The following is a 16,046-nucleotide window of genomic DNA, read 5'->3' on the forward strand; positions in this document are numbered from 1 at the left end:
CTGGCTTTCTTGTTTTTATTTTACAGACTTGTTACAAGTTTTTTTCCCCAATATTATTAATCTTTTCAAAGAGTCAGCTCTTTACTTTGAAACAATGTTCTTCTCTATTGATGTTATAGTTTCAATTTCATTGATTTCTTCTGCTTATCTTTAATATTTTCTTCCTTCTGCTTGCATTGGGTTTATCTTGCTCTTCTTTTTCTAGGTTTCTGAAGTTAGAGCTTAGATGATTAATTTAAGACTTTTATACTTTTCTATTGTATGTGTTTAGTGCTATAAAGTTCCCTCTCAGCACTAATTTAGCTGTGTCTCATGAAATTTGATATGTTTTATTTTTATTTTAATTCAATTCAATTGTTTTTTTTATTTCCTTGAGTCTTCTATTTGATCTGTAGATTTGTTAGAAGAATGTTGTTTAGTTTTCAAGTGTTTGGAATTTTCTGTTATTTTTCTGTTATTGGTGTCTAATTTGATTTCACTGTGGTTGCAGAACACACTCTGTATGATTTCAATTTTTTAAAATTGGTTGAGGTTTATTATATGGCCCAAGATATGGCCTCTCTTGGTAGATGTTCTGTGGGTACTTGAAAATAATGTTTATTCTGCCGTTATTGGGTGGAGCGTTCTACAAATTTTGATTAAATCTTGTTGATTGGTTGATTGTATTGTTGATTTTTACATGGCCTTGCTGATTTTCTGTCTAGTTTTTCCATCAAATGTTAAGAGAGTGTTGTTGAATTCCCCAACTATAGTAGTGGATGTGTCTATTTCCTCCTTTTTTTTTTTTTTGCTTTGCATATTTTACAGCTCTGTTGTTTCATGCATATGCATTTAGGACTACCATGACTTCTTAGTGGATCAACCCACTGGTCATTATATAATGTTTCTTTCTTTCCTTCATAAATATATATATTTTTGGCTCTGAAGTCTACTTTATCTGATATCAATAAAGGCACTCCTGATGTCTTTTTATCCCTCCTTTCATTTACAACGTGCTGCTATTGTTATATTTGAAGTGAGTTTCTTATACACAGTACATGGTTGGATCATGATTTTAATCTCTAATGGCAATCTTTGTTCTTAATCAGTATATTCAGACCATTTACATTTAATGTAACCATTACTTTGTTAAGACTTGTCAATTTATTTTTTGTTTTTTGTTTATCTTCTATATTTTTCTTCTCCATTTTCTTGTTCCTATATTCTTGTGGGCTACTTGAACAATTTTCAGAACTCCATTTTGTTTTATCTAGTTTGAGTATTTCTATTCACAGTTATCTTAAAGTAGTTTAAAATACTTTCACTATATGTATCATTACACATGCATAACTTATTGCAATTTACTGGTGTCATCATCTAACCACTTGGAGTGAAGTGTAAAAGCTTACCTCTATTTACATCCTTTCACATTGTTATTTACAATATAATTTTCTTGTATAGTTCATCTATGTACAATTAGAATCATATGAGACTATTATAATTTTCACTTCAACTGTGAAGTATAATTTAGAAAACTCAACAGGAACCGAACAATCTATTTTATTTACCCATATTCTTACTTACTGTGTACTTTCTTTCTTCCTGATGCTGCAAGCTTCCTTTTTAATCATTTTATTTTTTTAAAGAACTATCTTTAGTCTTTCTTTTAAGATAGGTCTGCTGGTGACAAATTCTTTTAGTTTCCCTTCATTTGAAAAGTTTTGATTGCCCCTTCATTCCTGAAGGATATTTTCAGTGGGTATAGGATTATGTGTTGACAGTTTTTAGTTTCAGCACTTGGGAATATTGTGCCACTGTTTTCTAGACTTCATTTTTTTTTTTTTTTAAATGAGAAATCGTCTCCATTCCAATTGTTTTTTTTTTTTTTTTTTTTTCCCTCTCTGTAGGAAAGGTGTTATTTTTCTCTCACTGCTTTGAAGATTTTTTCTTTGCATTTATTTTGCAAAAGTTTAATTATGATGTGTCTTAGCATGGATTTATTTGAGTTTATTCTTTTCAGGTTTGTTTAGCTTCTTAAATGTGTAGGTTAATGTCTTTGACAAATTTGGGAAGTTTTCAGCTATTATTCTTTAAGTACTTTTTCAGCTCTACCTTCTTTCTTCTCTCCTCTAGGACTCTTATTACATTAATGTTACATATTTTGTTTTAGTCCTACAGGTCTTTGAGGTTCTATTTCTTTTTCAATCTATTTTCTATTTTTGTTCAGATTGGGTAATTTTTATTACTCGATCTTTCAGTTCACTGATTCTTTCCTCTGTCCCCTCCATTTTGCTGTTTAACCCATCCACTGAGATGGTTATTTCAGTTATTGTGTTTTTCAGTTCTAAAATTTATAATTTTTTCTTTACATTCTCTATTTTTTTTTTGAGAATTTCTATTTCTTTTCTGAGTCTTTCTACTTTTTCACTTTTTGGAAGCATGTTTGTAATTGCTTCTTGAAGTATTTTTTATGATGGATACCTTTACATAGTTGTCAGATAATTCTAACAGCTACGTTATCTTGTTGTCGGTGTCTCCAGATTGCCTTTTCTCACTCAGTTTGAGATTTTCTTTCTTTTTTTTTTTTCTTTTGTATACCATATAATTTTTGAGGGAAACCTGGGGAATTCTGTATTATGTTATGAAATTCCAAGTATCATTATTTAAAAGCTCTGCTTTAGCCAGCTGTATCTGACATCACTCTGGGAGGGGAAGGGTGATAGAGTCTTATCACTGACAAAAAGGGTTAGACATCCAGATCTCCCATTTGGCCTCTGTTGACACTTAAGAGAAGGCACCCTTTACTGTGAGAGGTGAGAGAATTCTGGATCCCCATTAGGCTTCAGCTGATACCTCTCTGGCTGGGAGGGGTAGGAGTGCTTTGTTTTTGCTCCTACAAGACCGCCACTGACACCTTGAGGTGGAGGAATGGCCTCATTACCACTCAGAGGTGCCAAAAGTCCTGACTTTTCAGTAGACTCTCTCCAACACGACCCCAGTAAAGAACTGGAGGAGCACTCCATTAAAGCCAGTTGGGAATAGAAGTCCAGGCTTCCCACTTGATCTCCACTCACACCAAAAGCAGACGGTCTCACTACCAACTGGTGAGGATGAAAGTAACTCCCTACTTGGTCTTTTCTGACACAATCCTGGTTACAGTTTGGGTCTATTTGTTACAAGCTACAAAGGTGGACGTCTAGCCTACCCACACTTTATTTGTTTGTATGAATGGTTGTAGGACAATTGCTTTTTCTGTTGTGTTTGGCTGGGGCACAACAGTTATTGTCTGTCCTGCTATGCTGCCTCTTTCCTAGTCCTTTGGTTAGAGAGGCAATGCTTTTATTTGGAACACTTTTATTTTGTCTGTACCCATTAGTGTTTCTGAGTTGGTGACTTCTCTGGCTCCAAGTCTAGGATATATGAGACAAGAGAAAATCCTGGGAGCTCAGTACCATGTCCTATCTTTTCCAAAGTCTTTTTATGTTTGTTTTGTATATAAGTTCCAGGGTTTTAGTTGTACTTAGCAGGGGAAACAGGATAAAGTATATCTGCTTCATCGTCTAAGAAATGAAAGTCTTCTACAAATGTTTAAGAACTGAAATCATTCAAAGTATGTTCTCTGGTCACAAAAGAATAAACCTAGAAATAAATTTTAACAAGATATCCAGAATTTACCCAAACATTTGAAAATCAAGAAATGTACTTCTAAATAAATCATGGGACAATAGAGACATCACAAGGAAAATTAAACTATTTTGAGTTTAATACAGTTAGAAGCACAAGATAACAAAATTTGTTAAAGGCAGCTAAAGCAGTGCTGAGAGAGAAATTTACAGCACTCAAATGCATAAATCAAGAAAGAGAAAAAGTCACAAATCAATAACCTAAGCTCACACCCCCAAAAAATCTAGAAAGAGTAGAGGAAACTAAACTCAAAATACCAAAATGAATGAAATAATAAAAGTAAGAAAATTAATAAATAGTTTAATTTCGGTTTAACCCATTTAACCCAGGAATGTAAAGCTGGTTCAAAATTTGAAGACCATAGAATACTGATAAGAAACTTTGAGGTCCCAGTATACTTCTTAGCTTCCCTAAAATCATCACCATAGGCAGCTTTCTACTCTGCTGAGGCAGTCGACTATCTTTTTTTTTTTTTTTTTTTTTCATAAACAATCTCCTCCTCAGGCACTTTTACTGGTAAGCCTTATTGCTTATTGACAAAAAAAGAAGGAGCAAATCCTTCCTTTATTTCCAAGAAATAGGAGAGTTTATGAAGATGTGTAGTGTAGTAGATTATCAGAAAGGATAGACAGAGTTCCTGCTGAACCCTGTGTAATGGACCAGCCTAGGATGGTGGTGAAAAAAATGTGTTTTTGGTAGAGAGGGGGACACTATTTGCAAAACACTCTGGACTCAGGCCTGGGGTTAATGCAATTCTTCTGAGCCACTTTTAGTGTATATGAATTAATATAGGTAACAATATGAAATTATTTCAAAAGCTTATCTTTGAAAAAATGTATCATAATATGATCATGCAGTCATTTGGTAAATTAAAAAAATGCTTATTTCAAAAGAAAAATACATTTGATAATTAAGACAATATAATGAAAAATTACAGAAAACTATTTAAATGAAGGAACATTCATAACTTTCCTTATTATATATTTCAATGTAAATAAGCAAAATAAATTACACTTTTGTCACTTTTAGGTTTAAAAAATGTTAAGCCAGGTGTGTTGGCTCACACCTGTAATAGCAGCACTTTGGGAGACCAAGGTAGGATGATTGCTTGAGCCCAGGAGTTTGATACCAGTGTGGGCAACATAGTGAGACCCTGTCTCTACAAAAATTAAAAATAAAAGTAAATTGGGCAGGTGTGGTGGCACGTGCTTACAGTCTCAACTACTCAAGAGAATGAGGTGGGAGGATTGCTTGAGCCGAGGAGTTGGAGCTACAGCAAGCTTCACTCAGCCTGGATGACAGAGCAAGAGTCTGTCACAAACATAAATAAATAAGTAAAGATGGAAAAAAAGTTAAAATAAATCTAGTTTTTTCAAAGCAAAATAAAAAATATTCAAAGACCAATAATGTAATTCATCATAACAGTAGACAAACTTATAAAAACATTTAATTATCTCACTTGATACAGCAAGAACATTTGACAAGATTCAATATTCATTCATGTTAAAAACTCTCAGGAAACAGGAAGAGAAGAAAAATTCCTGAAACCGATAACGGGCATCTACAAAAAACCTATAGCCAGCAGATCTCTAAAAAATTTCTGTATTACACTAAAAGATGAAAAAATTAATGTTTACCCCCATGATCAAGAAAAATAAAGGCATGTTCAATTGTTCAATCAGACCTCTCTCTTTCAACACTGTAGTAGACAAAATTTTCAAACAATCTAATAAAAGTTTCTAGAACAAATAAGTGAGTTTAGCAAAGTCATAAGATATAGGGTCAATGTACAAATATCAGTTATATTTCTGTTTGCTGGCAATGAAAAATTGGAAAATGAAATTAAAAAAATCTTATCACTTACAATAGCACCAAAGACATAAAATACTTGCATATATATAAATCTAACAAAATACTTACCAGATCTGTATGCTGAAAATATAGCTTCATTGTAATATTGATTTTATAGATAAAAACTACAAACTAGGTAAATACCAATAATAGAGGACTGGTTGAATAATCTATGGTTCTTTCAAATAAAAAAGCACTATTCAACAATTTAAAAAGACATCATAGATTACTATTTATCAAAATGTGCTTTCAATGTGTTATGTTTAAAAAGCAAGTTTTAAAATATGCAGTAAAATTTTGTTTAAAACTAAATATGTTTATGCATAGAGATGAGCTGCAATAAATACACATCAACACTAAAATAACAATTGTCTCTAAGATTATCAGTATTTAGAAATTTTTTATCTATTTGCTTACTTGCTTTTCCTCATTTTTATACATGAATATAGGTAGCTTGTCATAAAAACAAACAATAATTATTTATATACATTACATTTCATCTCCATCAGCTCTCTTGTATGGTTTAGAAGAAGTGTGAGAGTGAGATACATGCACCAACTTTCTAAATTTCTCCTCATCCTTCTTATCTTCATCTAAGTAGCTCTCTAGATAAATTTGGCCCCAAACTTATCACTCAACTAAGTAGAGATTTGGATAATTTCATTTGACCTTCATATTTTCAATATTCTAGAATCTCAATTACATTTCCTGTTTCTCTGAAACACTTTAAGATCCCTTTATATTTTGACATTCATATGCAATTTTGCCTTTTTGAATTTCTCTTTTTACCCTCATTACATTTGGTGTAATAATGTGCCACATCACTAATTTCAACAGTAGTTTTAATCAAACAATAGTATAAATGCTCACATTTTCATCTGCATTTTAAAATATCACTAAGTATTCATATCATGTATATATATTTATTCAGGTACTGCTAAGGAATGTAATTTCTGTTTTACTTGTACAGTCTGCTTTGAAGAAAATAACTAATTTGCATCTTGAAATTATTATTATGTTAAAATGTTCCTGAGCAGAAATCAGATCCTGAACCATCAACAAAGTCTTCTGCCTGATCCTTTTTCTAAAAGTCCCCTATCCTCTCATCCCCTTTAAAGGACTGTAGAAATCATCACACACTAGTAAGTTGCTGACCTCGGATTCTATCATGTGATGCTGAAATTGAGTAAAAAATCAAGTATTGATAACTGAGCTAATCATGACGGATCTGCAGAATAGCCCATCTGCAGCATAGCGTAGCATTTAGGACAACAGGCACTAGCGTCATACTGCTTGATTTCCAAATCCTGACTTACGGACCAGGGGACCTTGGAAAAGTTACTCCATCTCTCTCAGCCTCCATTTCTACTCCTATAAAATAGAGATAATGCCAGTACATTTTTCAGAGGAATGATATGAAGATAAGTTGAATCAGTGCTTGAAACATATTAAGGAGGCCGGGCGCGGTGGCTCAAGCCTGTAATCCCAGCACTTTGGGAGGCCGAGACGGGTGGATCACGAGGTCAGGAGATCGAGACCATCCTGGCGAACACAGTGAAACCCCGTCTCTACTAAAAATACAAAAACTTAGCCGGGCGACGTGGCAGGCGCCTGTAGTCCCAGCTACTCGGGAGGCTGAGGCAGGAGAATGGCGTGAACCCGGGAGGCGGAGCTTGCAGTGAGCTGAGATCCGGCCACTGCACTCCAGCCTGGGTGACAGAGCGAGACTCTGTCTCAAAAAAAAAAAAAAAAAAAAAAAAAAAAAAAAAAAAAAGAAACATATTAAGGACTCAATAAATATTATCGATTATTATTTAATGAAGTGGTGGTTTGGTGGGGAGTTTTCAGGATACAGTTTAATAAACATTAGATTAAGAGGCCCTAATTAATCTAATGACAGCTACCTGACTGACAAAATGGTCTGACATTTACTTACTGAGTACTGGATTCCACATATCAGTGCTAAATGCTATTGCATAGGCTGGGTGCAGCAGCTCACGCCTGTAATCCCAGCACTTTGGGAGGCTGAGGTGGGCTGATCGTCAGGTCAGGAGTTCGAGACCAGCCTGGCCAACATGGTGAAACCCCATCTCTACCAAAAATATAAAAAATTAGCCGGGTGTGGTGGCACATGCCTATAATCCCAGCAACTCGGGAGGCTGAAGCAGGAGAATCACTTGAACCCAGGAGGCAGAGGTTGCAGTGGGCGGAGATGGTACCACTGTACTCCAGCCTGGGTGACTGAATGAGACTCTGGAAAAACAAAAAACAAAAAACAAAAACAAAACAAAACAAAAAAACCACCTTTGAGGATCAAAATTCAGAAGTCAAAAAGGTCATGAGAGACATAGCAAAAATACTAAATTTTGTGAAACATCCCAGGAAAACAGTATGAGAAAAAGTGGCTACGCGTAATGCCTGTTTACTTCCTTCTAAACCTTGCGCCATTTACATTGTATTTAAATTGTCCTTGGAGAAAGCTATATCAAACTTTCCACAGTAAATGAAAATGCAGGATAATTAGTTTATATTTGTGTTTGAAGTTATTGGCAGCAACTTATACATCAAGAGTATAGCTTCAAATTAGTAATACTAAGTACTGTAAAGCACAATGCACATTAACAAAAGTACTTTTATCATTACATCCTTGATCTAAGATCAATTGTATGATATCATTCCCTTACCAAGTTTTTGGTTCTGACAAATATAAAACCAGAGGGATTTCTTGTCAAGGTAGTGTACTAAGATATCAGTAAAAACAAACACAAACGTCTTGCTCCAAACACAAATAAATACTAGATAAAACATTAAAAAATCATTTTTAAATGCATAATCAAGGTTAAAAATAAAAAGAATAAATCCCCGTGTACCAAAAAACAAGAAGAATCTCAAAGTCAGATGGTAAATGGCTGTTGAAATAGAGCAGCTTGTTGAGATCTAAGGAATAGAGTTGCATCTGGGAGTTTGGATTTTAACATCTACTCAGGAATAGCAAATAAGGACTCAGGCCCATGTAGAAAATTAGAATTGAGTCCACTGCAGAAAGCCACATGCCACAAAAATATCTCTTCTATAAAATGGGTAACAGGAAAACTCTGCCTACTAGCCAAGGGAAGCAGCAAAGTATTTCATCATCTTCTTGGCACTGTGGATTATCATAATAATAATACAGAGAGGGCCGGGCGCGGTGGCTCAAGCCTGTAATCCCAGCACTTTGGGAGGCCGAGACGGGCGGATCACGAGGTCAGGAGATCAAGACCATCCTGGCTAACACGGTGAAACCCCATCTCTACTAAAAAATACAAAAAATTAGCCGGGCGTGGTGGTGGCGCCTGTAGTCCCAGCTACTCGGGAGGCTGAGGCAGGAGAATGGCGTAAACCCGGGAGGCGGAGCTTGCAGTGAGCCGAGATCCGGCCACTGCACTCCAGCCTGGGCGACAGAGCCAGACTCCGTCTCAAAATAATAATAATAATAATAATAATAATAATAATACAGAGAATTGACTACACAAACGGGCCCCCAAGTCTGAATCATTCACGATGTGAGTTTTCAATTCACAATACTTGTATGTTATAGAAACCTGAGGCCAAATAACAATCACAAAAATAAGTCTGAAGAAAGCTAATTCTGTAGAGATCTCAAAAAGAGCCAAATTGATGTACAGGATTGGCTCTCTACAACCAAATGATCTAGGATGCCTACTGAAAGTAACTCCTTTGAAGACTGGTTGACATTCAAAAATTTCAAGAAAAAAACATATGAGTGAGAATTTGGACCTCCAGAACAATGAAGAATTCAGAATTTAAAATGTACTTAGTTTAGCATCTTTTGAAGTCAACTAAAAGAAGAAAAGATAAAGGAAGGAATAAACAATATAGTAAGAATAAGTAGGTTTTGAAAATATATAAATAAGAATGCACATTGAAAAATGTAATTATTGAAATTAAAACTCAACGTATTAGTTAATATATTAGAGATAGCTGAAGAGAGTTAAATGAACTGGAAGATAAATCTGAGGGCATCACTGAAAATGCAGCAAAAAGAGATAGAGAGATGGCAAATATGAAAGAGGTTAAGAGATATGAAAGATGGATTCAGAAGAGTCAACCCATGGCAATCGGGAGTTTTAGAAGGTTACAATATAAATGCAATCTTTAAGGTAATAACTGCCAGAAATTTTTCAGAATTAAAAAAAGCTAGTGTCCCCAGATTCAAGTAGCATCTTGAATCTTTAGGAGGATGAGTTACAACTAACCACACCTAGACACACTGTGGTGAAATTTCAGAACAAATAACAGACAGAAAGAGAATAACGATTAACTGCAAAGGAAAGAAATGCCTGTTGGCTGTAGATATTGCATTACCAATGAGATCTCAGAAAACAGTGGGATAATGTATTCATAGTACTAAGAAAAAATTAACAATCTAATAAGCTATACACAGCTAAACTGTCATCCTAAAGTGAGCATAATATAAAAACTTTAATAGACATATAAATCCTGAATTTATTACTGACAAACTAACAGAATTACTAAATGATATGTTACCATGAGAATAAAATAGAAGCTAGAAGAAAAGTGTTAAATGCAAAAAGCACTGTAAATAAAGTGCTAAACACTTTGATAAATCTAAACATTATTTCCACTACTAGTACATAATACTTATAAAGCAATATGAGGCAGACACTGTCGTAAACATTTTACAACAATCCTGTGAGACAGTTACCTATTTAATCCTATTTTATAAATGAGAAAACAGAGAGGTTAAGTAACTTGCTCAGAGTCTGACTACAGATACTGTGCTTATAATCATTTTGCTCTATTATGTCTTCAATAAATGTCAAGTATAAAAATTTCCTAATAAAAGTGATCAGTATAAGGTGAAATTAAACATCTAAACAATAGTAACATGGAAAATGGAAAGTGTGAACTCAGAATTAAAGCAGCTTAAAGTCATTGTATTGTTTAGAAGGATTGAAATATTGATTAACTTTGTTTTGTGTTAAGTATAAAGAGTAAAAGTTTAAGGATAATGACTAAAATAATAGAAATAAAATGTATAACAAACCAAGGGCGGGGGCGGGGGGGAAGGATTAAAGAATCCTTGATTGTTCCAATAAGCAGGTAAAGAGAAAAAATGAATTAAATAAATAGCAGAGTAAAAAGAAAAGACAAACTGAAGAGGAGAAATACCTCAAGATACTTAAGTGATAAATGTGAACAGGTTAAATACAACTATTAAAAGAGAGATTCTCATACTGCATTAAAAATAGCGAGCCATCTGATACTTATAACAGATACATCTAAAAGATAATAATACACAAAAGTAAAAAGATTGAAAAATATATACGACTCAAATACTAAGAAAAGTTGATTTAATGATATTAGTATCAGATGAAATCGATTATAGAATGCAAAGGATTAATAGAAATAAGAAGACATTTAGTAACAATAAAAAGAAAAATCCACCAAGAATAATCACAGTGATGTACTTCTATGTACTTGATAACATAGCATTAATATATATAAAGCAAAACATTAACCAAATGACAAAATTTTATAAATCCACAATTACAGTGGAAGACTTAATATACCTTACTAAGAAACTGATGGCTCAAGCAAACAAAGATTAGCAAACCTATGGAAGATTTGAATAACACTTGACAGGTACTCTCTGATAGACTCACATGGAACTTTGAACCCAAATAATAGAGAATTCACATTCTTTTCAAATACACATGTAGGATGCCACAAAGGACTGATCTGAGATTATTTTTGAGAGAAGGAGGCAGTGAAGTCTTTATTTCAGTTGGCCTTCATGTATTTTTATTCTAATTCCCCCCAAACTTTTAAGAACAATGTGCTCCTTTGCACATTTTAAAGTTGACATTTTTTGTTATATGTGTAAATAGGTACAAGGAGTATTATTTTCCACACAGCGTAAAGAAATAAAACTGCTAAACCATTCTTTATTGCTCACCATTGTCTACTTTAAATATACATAATTCCTGTTTTTCCTTGACCTTATACATCCATTCCATTCCCTCCCTGGATTTTTATGCTTGAATATCTATAATTTATCCACATTAAAATGTGCACATAGATTAAAATTAATTTTTTTTATTAACACAAGGCTCTATGTGTTTTTATTCTGGTTTGGGCTGTCATTACAATGATCCACGTTACACAATTTTTAAAAACAATATACATGTATTAAATATTTTGATGAAAAATTACTAAACCCAAAATTAAATTTTATTGCAACTGCATCTCTTAATGTGTTGGTTGAAAATGGGGTTTTAATTAATTCATGTATCTCAGGATGAATATTACTTTTTGCTAGAGATAGAGTTCAGTATCAATTCTATTCTTCTTTTAACATTTTTGTATTTGCCAGGACTAAGAAATTGGGTTTATATAAACAAGTACTAGAAAGAGTTTGGTATAACAATGTCACTCTACTCCTTGAACTCTTTCTGAGTTACATGCCAAAATCACTTAACATATTTCATCACAGATTATTTTTTGTACACTCTTGATGATAGTGTAAATTAATGCAGTCATTATGGAAAATAGCATAATATGTAGTATAGAGGTTTCTTTAAAGATTAAAAATAGTACTACCATATGATCCAGTAATCCCACTACTGGGTATATACCCAAAAGATTTAAAATCAGTAGGTTGAGATACCTGCCCTCCCACATTCATTGCAGCATTATTCACAATAGACAAGAAATAGAATCAACCTGTGTCCATCAATGGATGAATGGATAAGGAAAATGTGGTACATATCCATAATGGAATAGTATTCAGCCTTTAGAAAGAAAGAAATAGTGTCATTTGTGGCAATATAGATGAACCTGGAGGACCACATATTAAATGAAATAAGCCAAAGACAGAAAAATAAATACCACATGACCTTACTTAAATGTGGAATGTAAAAAGTCAAACTCACAGAAATAGAGTAAAATGGTGGTTACCAGAGGCTAGAGGGTTGGCAGTGGGGGACTTAGGAGATGTTGGTCAAAGGATATAAAATCCAGTTAGACAGAAGGAGTAAGTCCAGAAGATATATTGTATATCACAGTGGCTATAGTTGATGACAACATATTGTATATTTAAAAATACACAATTTAAACATTTTAACTGTCTCACCACAAAAAATAATAAGTATGTAGGGCAACATACATGTTAATTATCTCAAAGTATACATTTTCAAAACTTCATGTTGTACACAATATATATCTTTTTTTGTTCGTTTTTGAGACAGTGTCTCACTCTGTTGCACAGGTTGGAGTGTAGTGGTGCCATCGTGGCTCACTGCAGCCTCAACTTCTTGGGTTCAAGCGATCCTCCCACCTCTGCCTCCTGAGTAGCTGGGACTACAGGTGCGCACCACTATGCCCGGCTAATTTTTGTATTTTTTGCAGAGACGAGGCCTCACTATGTTGCCCAGGCTGGTCTTGAACTCCTGGGCTCAAGCCATCCACCCATCTCAGCAATCTAAAGTGCTGGTATTACAGGCATGAGCCACCACACCGAACTTCAATAAATATATATCAATTTTGTCCATTAAAATTAATGAATTAATTAAAATTATTTTTAGTGATCTATCAGTGGGCAACTTTATTAAGTCATCCTGAAATCTTTTGTCAGGCAAATCAATTTCAGGAGAGAATGCATAAGAAGGGGATATAGAAATAAACACAAAGTGCCTACGTAGTCCTGTGAGTAAATTCACCTAAATTCAGATATCACTGCTTTACTTCACCATCTTAAAACTTAAATTTTCTGTAACAGAATTTTTTAATTAAAAAATAAAAAAAACCTGAGCAAAATATCAACATTTATTAATTTGAGATGTGGGGATACAGGTGTGTCAATTCTAGTACTTTCTATACTTTTCTGTGTATTTAAAGTATCTCATTTAACATAATATAAGAATACCTTGGAGATACTGTGAGCTTGGTTTTAGACCACCAAAACATTCACAACTCACATGAATTTTTTGGTTTCCCAGTTCACATAAAAGTTATGTTTACACTATACTGTAGTCTATTAAGTATGCAATAGTATTATGTATTTAAAGATAATGTACCTACCCTAATTTAAAAATACTTTATTCCTCAAAAATGCTAACAATCATCTGAGCCTTCAACGAGTCTTAATCGTTTTGCTGGTGAAGGGTCTTGTCTCCATGTTGATGGCTGCTGACTGATCTGAGTTGGGTGGTTGCTGAAGGTTTGGGTGGCTGTGGCAATTTTTAAAAATAAGACAACAATGGCATTTGCCACATTGATGGACTCTTTTCATGAAAGATTTCTCTGTAGCATGTGCTGCTGTTTGATATTATTTTACCTACAGTAAATCTTTCAAAATTGGAGGCAATCCTCTCAAACCCTGCTGCAGCTTTATCAATTAAGTTGATATGATATTCTAAATCCTTTATTGTCATTTCAACAGTCTTCACAGCTCTTCACCAGTAGTAGATTCCATCTAAAGTAACCACTTTCTTCTCTCATCCATAAGAAATAAGGCCTCATCTGTTAAAGTGTTATAAGATTGCAGCAACTCAGTCAAAACTTAAGGCTCCACTTCTAGTTCTCTTGCCATTTCCGCCACATATTCAGTTATTTCCTTCATTGTAGTCTTGAACTCTCAAAGTCATTCATGAGGGTTGAAATCCACTTCTTTCAAACTCCTGTTAATGCTGATATTTTGACCTCTTCCCATGAATCACAAATGTTCTTAATGGCTATGGAATAGCCATCTGGAATGGTGAATTCTTTCCAGAAGGTTTTCAGTTTACTTTGCCCAGATTCATCCAAAGAATCTATGTCAGCTATAGCCTCATAAAATGGTTTGCTTAAATAATAAGACCTGAAAGTAAAAATTACTCTTTGATCCAGAGGCTGCGGAATTGTTGTTGTGTTAACAAGGATGCAAACAACATTCATCTTGTACGTCTCCATCAGAGTTCTTGGGTGACCAGCTGAATTGCCCACAAGCAGTAATATTTTGAAAGGAATCTTTTTTTTTTTTTTTTTTTTCTGAGTAGTATGTCTCAACAGTGGGTTTAAAATATTCAGTAAATTATGCTATTAACACCTGTACTGTCATTCCTGCTTTGTTGTTCCATTTATAGAACACAGGCAGAGTACATTTAGCATAATTCTTAAGAGCCCCAGCATTTTAGGAATGGTAAGTTAGCATTGACTTCAACTTAAAGTCACTAGCTGTGTTAGCACCTAAGAGAGTCAGCTTGTCCTTTGAAACTTTGAAATCAGGTATTGACTTCTCCTCTCTATTTATGAAAGTCCTAGGTGATATCATCTAATAGGCTGTTTCATCTACATTGAAAATCTATCGTTTAGTGTAGCCATCTTTGTCAGTGATCTGATCTAGATCTTCTGGATAAATTAATGCAGCTTCTACATCACCACTTTCAGCTTTGTCTTGCACTGTGTTATGTAGACTTCTTTCCTTAAACCTCATAAACCAACCTTTGCTAGCTTCAAGCTTTTCTTCTGAAACTTTCTCAGCTGTCTCATCCTTTATAGAATTGAAGATAATTTGGGCCTTGTTCTCAATTAGGCTTTGGCTTAAGGGAATGTTGTGGTTGGTTTAATCTCCAATCCAGTCCATTAGAATTTTCTCCATATCATCAATAAGGGTATTTCACTTTCTTATCACTGGGGTAGCACTTTAATTTCCTTCAAGAACTTTTTCTTTGTGTTTAAAACTTTGCTGACTCTTTGGTGCAAGAGGCCTAGCTTTCAGCCAGTCTTGGCTTTCAACATACCTTCCTCACTAAGCTTAATCATTTCTGGCTTTCTAAAGTGAGAATCATGCAACTCTTCCTTTTACTTGAACACCTAGAGGCCATTTTAGCATTATCAATTGGCCTAAATTCAATATTGTTGTGTCTCGGGGAATAGAGAAGCCTGAGGGGAAGGAGAGAGACAAAAGAATGGACTGTTGGTTGGTGAAGTCAGAACACACACGAGTTTTGTCATTTTATATCTGCACAGTACATGGTACCCCAAGACAAATACAATAGTAACATCAAAGATCACTGATCACAGATCATTGTAACAGATATAATAATAATGAAAAAATTGAATTATTGTGACATAACCAAAATGTAGTACAGACATGAAGTGAACACATGCCATTGGAAAAAAAAAATGACATCACAGATGTGCTCAAAGTTTCCACAAACCTTCAAATTGTAAGACAAAACAAAAAAATGCAACTTCTGCAAAGTGCAATAAAGTGAAGTGCAATAAAATGGGAGTATGCCTATAATTCATTCCAACTTGATAATGGTTAAAAGGACCAAATAAGAACATTTTGCTCAAGTCTTAGTACGAGCCCCACTCATTGTGTAGCACATCTGTTTTTTGTTGTTTTTTTTTTTTTTTTGCGACATTCTATTGCTTTGATTTCTCAGATTTTACTGTAAATTTCAAAATGCATTATTTAAAATAATCATTTAAAATCCACTGAATTGTGTATAGAGAATGTGGAG

The sequence above is a fragment of the Macaca fascicularis genome, chromosome X (genome assembly GCF_037993035.2).
Source record: "Macaca fascicularis isolate 582-1 chromosome X, T2T-MFA8v1.1".
Classification (NCBI taxonomy): Eukaryota; Metazoa; Chordata; class Mammalia; order Primates; family Cercopithecidae; genus Macaca; species Macaca fascicularis.